This window comes from Armigeres subalbatus, chromosome 2 (assembly GCF_024139115.2).
Source record: "Armigeres subalbatus isolate Guangzhou_Male chromosome 2, GZ_Asu_2, whole genome shotgun sequence".
NCBI lineage: Eukaryota > Metazoa > Arthropoda > Insecta > Diptera > Culicidae > Armigeres > Armigeres subalbatus.
Window position 1 is genome coordinate 449,634,265 of NC_085140.1, and position 7,575 is coordinate 449,641,839.

A 7,575-nucleotide genomic window follows, 5' to 3' on the forward strand; every position below is an offset into this window, starting at 1 on the left:
GGGGGGTTGATGCTTCTGCGGCACCTCAGAAATCGGAGACATGTAAGGTAAGTGGTGCCACCCCGTTGCAGGATGGGGAGACCACCACACTGCCCAGTCAACACAACATCGTATATGATGTCACAAAAGATGCTAAAGTGGAGGCCATATAGGTACTTCCCCATACAATATGTAAGTATATCGCCTCCACTTTAGCATCTTATATTGCATCATATACGATATTGTGTTGACTGGGTGGCTGAGGACTATATGGGCTTCGAAATGTCAATAGGTGGGTGCTACCTGCAAAGTACCCATTTTTCGAACCTATTGGCCGTATCAAAGCCCGAGTAGGGGAGTGTTAGGCACGCGTGACGTGCCGGGTGTTCCACGCCCAAACGATGCACAGGAGGTGCACAGAGTGGATAAAAATGGGAGATGGGGGTATTACAACCCCCACTGAGTGAGTGACTGAATGTCAAAGAGAGTGGTGCACAAGTGGTGCAAGCGATTGGGACTGAATGTATGAGCGAGCACACAAGTCAGACTCGCATGGTACGTATGGTCAGAGTGGCTGCTTAGGCAGTAGTGTGATCCGGCTGTCAGGGACGGAATGAGTGAAGTCTCGCTATGACTGGCAGGAGTGTCGGGGGGTTGATGCCTCTGCGGCACCTCAGAAATAGGAGACATGAAAGGGTCTGCCTCGTAGCTGAGGTAGGAGCGGCATAGGAGCCACCAACCTAGGGTCGCCTCCGGCTTGGTAGACAAGTGGTGCCATTCTGTTGCAGGACGGGGTGAGCACCACACTGAATGAGGACTGTCTATTGTCGTTTTCGTTTTTGCGGTGTAGCTGCACCGGGTGTACACTTTCTGCACTGAAATTGTTCGTTTTTGGTTTTCGCTCTACACTCAAACCCCACTTTTTCGTGCACCGTACGGAAAGTGTAGCACGCATAAAATCGAGAGTGTAGCTTGTTCGAATGGTGGTGTTACCAATACAGCCGCATGCCACGTGCTTGTTGCTGTCAAATTCTGTTTTGTTTTGGCTTCGGTTTTGATGTACCGGGTGCGCGTTGGAGTTAGATTTTTTTTAATAAAGTGGGAATGGTAATTGCGCGTTTTAATTCTATTTATCTAATACAAAATAAATAAAAATGTAGTTTTATGTATGTCATAAGAGAAGGATAATTAAAAACAGTGAAGGACATTTACTAATCGATTAGTTTATAAAAGTTAGGCTATGAATCATGGTAAAAGAAATTGCTTACATTCAACTAGTTGTATTGTATTCTAATTCATGTTCCTGCTATTAAATTTTATCTTTCGTTACCTTGACCATCGGTTTGAATATATTATTAGTCATGAAATTATTCTAATAAACAAGTTTTTTTTGTGGAACTTGAAAATAATTCCAAAATTTTGAACCAACATTAGAACTTGTTCTTCGAAGTTTCTTTTGGAAAAATCAACTAGCTTGAGGTGAAGAATCATTCCATAAACTCTATTGAATTCCAAGTTTTTGGTATTTGCAAAGGATTTTTACAACCTTTTCAGATTTTGAATATTCAGCTTTGATCTATTGAGATTTTGTTAATTTTTATTATCTTATAGAATCTAATGACTCAATAGCAATAATTACAGTCTTGCTTTGCTAGCTCACATTTTATTACATGGGCCACCTTTTAGTGGAGCCTTTGCTGGTTAATCCATGGAATTGAAAACGTAGTTGAGCATATTTAGCATAATTGAACATAATTTGTGAATTGTAATGTTTAAGTCGCAGTCCATATGTTCAAATGGCTGACAGGTCACCTCTTAGAAATAAAATTCAATAGATGAGGCGATGTGTTATAGCCTATTCAGATTACGCCATTAATCTTAATAAATATCATGTACAAATGGAATTGAAAATTGAATGTATGTGGATGGGCATCAAGTTACTCTTTATCATATTTATTATAATAAATGGCGTAATTTTAAACGGCTATTAGCTCAATCAGCATATCACGAATGTAGATATATAACAAGATTAGTTTAGAATCGAGCTTAGAATGTATAAACTGATTCGAGCTGTTTTAATTCGTTTAATAAATATCTTTGCAAAGCAATATTTTATAAAACTGGAAAACTTTGGAAACCAATTTCATTTATAACATATTCTACTTACAATGTTATAAAAACTCATATGTGAATATGTACGTTATGTGGAAGATATTAATTTGGAAAATGTATTGGAGGTAACCACTTTCCCTTCGATGGGACTCGAACCCATGACCCTACAAAAACCTGAAATGGCCCAAGAATTCCCAATGAAAACCCAAAAATCAATCTACTTGTAGTTATGTATTGTGATTAATTGGAATATGCTTTTGCATATGTTAATACTTCCATCATAAACAAAGAAGTTCTTAATGAATCATTGGCTGTGAAATTTTGCAATATTTGATTCGTTTTGAATTATCATGCATCGTTTTCATGATCTGTCAGACAGTGAGTACTGTGTTCAGCTTTAGATAATCGATGCAATTAAACTGAAAGTAAAAGTAAAATGTCTATAAGAGTGACACTATTCATACAATTTCAATTTAATCCCAACAAGAATGATTGGAATAACATACATATTTCAAAGCAGGCAGCAAGAACAAAAACAAATATGACAGAAGCATGGAAGATGACCGATGTCACACATACTTTTGCAATCTTATTGGGACTGCACTGAAAATGTTCGTTTATGTGGTGCAAAATTATGCACTTTCCGGTGTAGCTACACCACAAAAACGAAAACGACATATGTTGTGCAACCCCCGAACAACTTGACATTTAGCCTTAGTTTCGCGTACCCACTTGAAAATCGCAGATGGCGCTTCGAAACATAAACAATGGGTCCATCCTACGCCACTGTCACACTTTTTCTCCATGGAAGTCATGTTTTTTGTTTCGTCATTTGTTGTCTCCAAATAACAGACAGGATCCTCATTTGAATAGGGCAGATTTTTAATTGCGAAATGAATATGAAAAAATAAAATGAACAAAGAGGAAAACAAATAATGTTTCTATTATTTGTTCGTTTACTTATTGTGCTCAAGCGCTTTAAGCGCAACGAAGTCAAGCCCATTATTCATTGTTTTACAATTTTGCAGCATGATGCTCAAATAAGGATTAGATAATTAAGAGAACTGTAAAACTGGCTGAAAAAAATCGAAATTCCTTTATGAAAAGGCAGTTTCATTATAATTCACAAAATTACGCATAATGTTTCTCATTTGGAACACACTTTTAATAAACAAAATAAAATAATGATCTCGTCAAAATTTCTCGATTTATTTCGTTAGTCAATTCTTTGGCTAATTTCAGGTGAACCGTAGAAGAATATTCGTAAAGATATGTATTCGTATATACTGAAAGACGATAATATATAAAACTGAGAATGCCGATTGTGACACTCTCAAAAACCTTCTCTATAATTTATTTTGCTTTGCTCAATAAAAAATATTTTTTTGTGGAATTAATTAAATGGCTTATTAAACAACCTTTGGTAAAAAGTTATAAAAATTTATTAACGAAAAAAAAACATTATGTACTTAAAAAATTCAAATTGTCACTTTGAGGAACGAAAAGGTTTTTACCTATCACCAATTTTATTCCATTTTTTTATTATGTATGTCTAGTACTAATAAGACATTTTATGAGACGTTCCGTGGTGGCCCGATTATTTACTTTCAATGTTTTGTTTTGGTATGATTCTGCGTGAACATTCCGTTAGGTCCGAACACAAAATAATGTTTGTAACTTTTTCCTTATCATTCGTTTTTTCTTCAGCATTTCATGCTTAGAATGCAATGATATGAATAATCTAACGACACATTTAAGGAATCATATGAAAATCTTTGTACTAACGCCCTGGTAGCCGAAAAGTAAAGCAGGTACAATTGAATGATGGGACCCATGGGAATGTTCATCGCGAAATTACCAAACAAACGGGCTCCCACTAATTGTCAAAGAAGATAAACACAAGAAAACAGCTGTTTCGATCTGTCTCATAAAATGCCTTATAGTGTAATTTGAGAAATGACATTTAATAAACTTATGTACAGATACACAAATAAATTACTGTTTTTTTTTTGGAAAATCGCGCTTCCGTTTCACTAGTAGATTATTTTGTTAATTTTGTGCTTTGAAAAATATTTACAGGGACTTATCCTGATTTGCTTCGCATGTATCAACTTGCTCTCATCGAGGAATAATGTCCCACTATTTTTCTACTGGGCAGCTCATCACCACTATACTAGGATACTTACAATCCTGTTCTGTTCTACAGGATTCGCCAATGCGTTCAGTATCTATATTTAAAATTAATAGGAAGAATCTGCCTTTTGCACTTTGCAGAATTCCGCTGGTGTTACTTTCTAAAGCTACATCTTCCGTGTCCATTCTTCCAACTTTCTTAGTTTTGTCTCCATGATACCGCCGTCGGGGTGACAAATGGGGGTAGAATGGGTCACTGTTTCAACTACATGAAATGGTTGTAAAATAGATTGAATGTATCAGAGGACAAGAAAGCTGAATTATTAGAGGCCTTTTTGAACTATTTTAGTATCCGCGCTCCTGACTGTCGGTGAAGGTGCTGACCAATTCCCACCCCTCAGGCCCATTGTCACCTCCGACGACGGTACTCCATATTTAAATGTCTGTATTCCAAACCTAATATAAAATTGTCTGCCTCCAAAATTTGAATAAATTTCCAAGTTATGCGATACGATACGCTGAGCGATAAACCGTAATCCGAGAAAATTAATCTGCCCCAACAGCCTTAAGGCGGTCATCTTACTACTCAGCTACGGAAGCCCCATTCTCCTTTGATTAATTCAAGTTTAGATTGATTTTCATTTACCATTCTTCTGCGTTGCACATTAATTCCATTTTCGCCCTATTCGTGAAATGATTCGATTAATCTCGAGTTTGACAGGACCACCAGGACCAAAATTTCGGGGTACAGTGACATTGTACTGCATATGTCAAGTTGCTCCCGGGTTGATGTTGTGTGATGGCGGCATGGGGTACCCCCTGCAGGGTCTTGCAGTCTTCTCCTTGCAGTTGTTTAAGCGGCATAGGCAGGTGAGTGTTGGGGCACATGTGGTGCCAGTATGTCTTGTGCAAATGTGTTGCATGGGGAGTGTCGAAGAGTTGAGGCGCATACGTGCACTTGTGTACGTCATGGAGGGGGCGCAATGCCCAATAGTCATCCCCCGAAGTATTGCTTAATTGCGGGCCGGGGGAATGACTGGAGAGGAAGGAGTTGGTTTTAGTGGGTCGGGAGTGGTGATCCCATCCCCACACTACCTGGGTTCGCCTCCCCAGGTGTCTGTTTGCAGATTTCCATTACCTTCGTTAAAAAAAAAGAGGGATGGCCATCAGTAGCACCTACTTTGCACGAAAGAATATCCGAAAGCACACCTGGAGACACCCAAATGGTGAAACTTGCAACCAGATAGACCATGTTCTGGTGGATGGGCGCCATTTCTCGGATGTTATCGATGTGCGGCGTACAAAATTATGTCCCGTATTCTGTTTAACAGATTGAGACCGCTTGAAGAGTCCTTTGTCGGCGAATACCAAGCAGGTTTTCGTGAGGGCCGATCAACGACGGATCAAATGTTTACCCTGAGACAGATCCTTGATAAATTAGGGGAGTACAACTTGCAGACACATCATCTGTTTATTGATTTCAAGGCGGTGTGCGATTCAGTGAAACGGAATGAATTATGGCAAATTATGCCTGAACATAGTTTTCCAGCGAAACTGATACGGCTGATTCGTATAACGTTAGACGGATCGAAATCAAGTGTGAGGATTGCGGATGAAATATCGACGTCATTTGTTACCTTAGAAGGATTAAGCAGGGTGATGCACTCTCGATTCTACTGTTCAATATAGCGCTCGAGGGAGAGATTAGGAGAGCTGGTGTGCAAAGAAGCGGTACCATTATCACATGATCGCATATGCTCCTGGGATTTGCGGACGATATCCATATTATCGGGATTGATCGCCGTGCCGTGGAAGAGGCTTTTGTGCCTTTTAAGAGAGAGACAGCGAGGATTGGGTTCACGATCAATTCCATCAAAACGAAGTATATGGTCGCTGTCAATCAACGTGGGTTCATTAGTGGTGGTGGTAGCGAAATGGTGCTTGATGGTGAAAAGTTTGAAGTGGTAGAAGAATTTGTGTATCTTGGAACATTAGTGACGTGCGATAATGATGTTACCCGCGAGGTGAAAAGGCGTATTGCAGCTGCAAATAGGGCTTATTACGGAATTCGTAACCAGCTTAAGTCCCGTAGTCTGCAAACGAAAACAAAACTCGCGCTGTATACTACTCTGATTCTTCCGGTGGCTTTATACGGCCATGAAACATGGACGTTAAAGGAGGCTGATCGGAGAGCTTTCGGAGTTTTTGAGCGTAAGGTGCTGCGAACAATACTCGGCGGTAAACAGGAGAACGGTATCTGGCGGCGCCGCATGAATCACGAATTGTACCAGGTGTATAAAGGGCTGGATATTATTAAGCTTATACAACACGGCAGACTACGGTGGGCTGGTCACGTTGTTCGTATGCCGGAAGAACGTCAAGCGAAGATAATATTTAGTAGAGAACCCGGAAGAGGCCGCAGGCTTTTTGCAGTTGAAGAGGACCTGAGGGCGCTCAATGTTCAGGGCGACTGGAAGCGATTGGCCCAGGATCGAGTCCAGTGGAGAAGGATACTCCATTCGGCGTAGGTTCATCGAAGAGCTGTAGCCCATCAAGTATCAAGTAAGTGTGTTGAGCTTGACACTTGATTGAATAATCTGCAGCATGAATCTAATTATTTTGGCAGTTGGCGGCTTGCCAAGACCTGACCAAATCCACTTTTCTTACTAAAGAAACTTCCAAAATCTGGATGCCTTCCCTAGTAGAATGTAATGCAAACATCATGATCCAAAAAGTTTTTTTTCTCGAGAAAGAACCAGATCAGAATGCAATTTCAACAAATTCAAATTCTCTGCATTCCTGCATTCCAGCACTCGGAACATAAATTGAAGCAAAAAGCAGTCAGTGTATGAAGAACTGTGGGACAAAAGATCAAAAGGACAAAACGTCGATTGGACAAATTTTAAAATTCGTCGATGTTATCTACATGATCAAAACAAAATGTTTAATAATATGCTTTATATCTAAAGTCTAGAATCTGAAGGTTCTCTTTTTGAGAGACATGAAAGCATTTGTATTCGAAAAGCTCAGTAGCTTCGATGCAAAAAGCTTGGAAGCCTCCATTCAAAAGGCTACTTCCGCAGCGCTCGTAAGCCTCCTTTCAAGAGGCTCCGAAGCCTTCTGCCAATATGATCGGAACACTTTCGCCAAAAGGCTCAGGAGCTTTGTTTCAAAAGGCTTTCTTTCAAGAGGCTTGAAAGTCTCCCTGCAAGAAGTTCGGAAGCCTCGTTTCAAGAATTCTTCGGAATTTTGTTTTCCAGGGGCATGAAGGCCTCTTTTCAAAGGTTAGGAAGCCTCCCTTCAAGATGTTCGGAATTCTTTCAAGAGGCTTGGATGACTCTTTTCTAGATG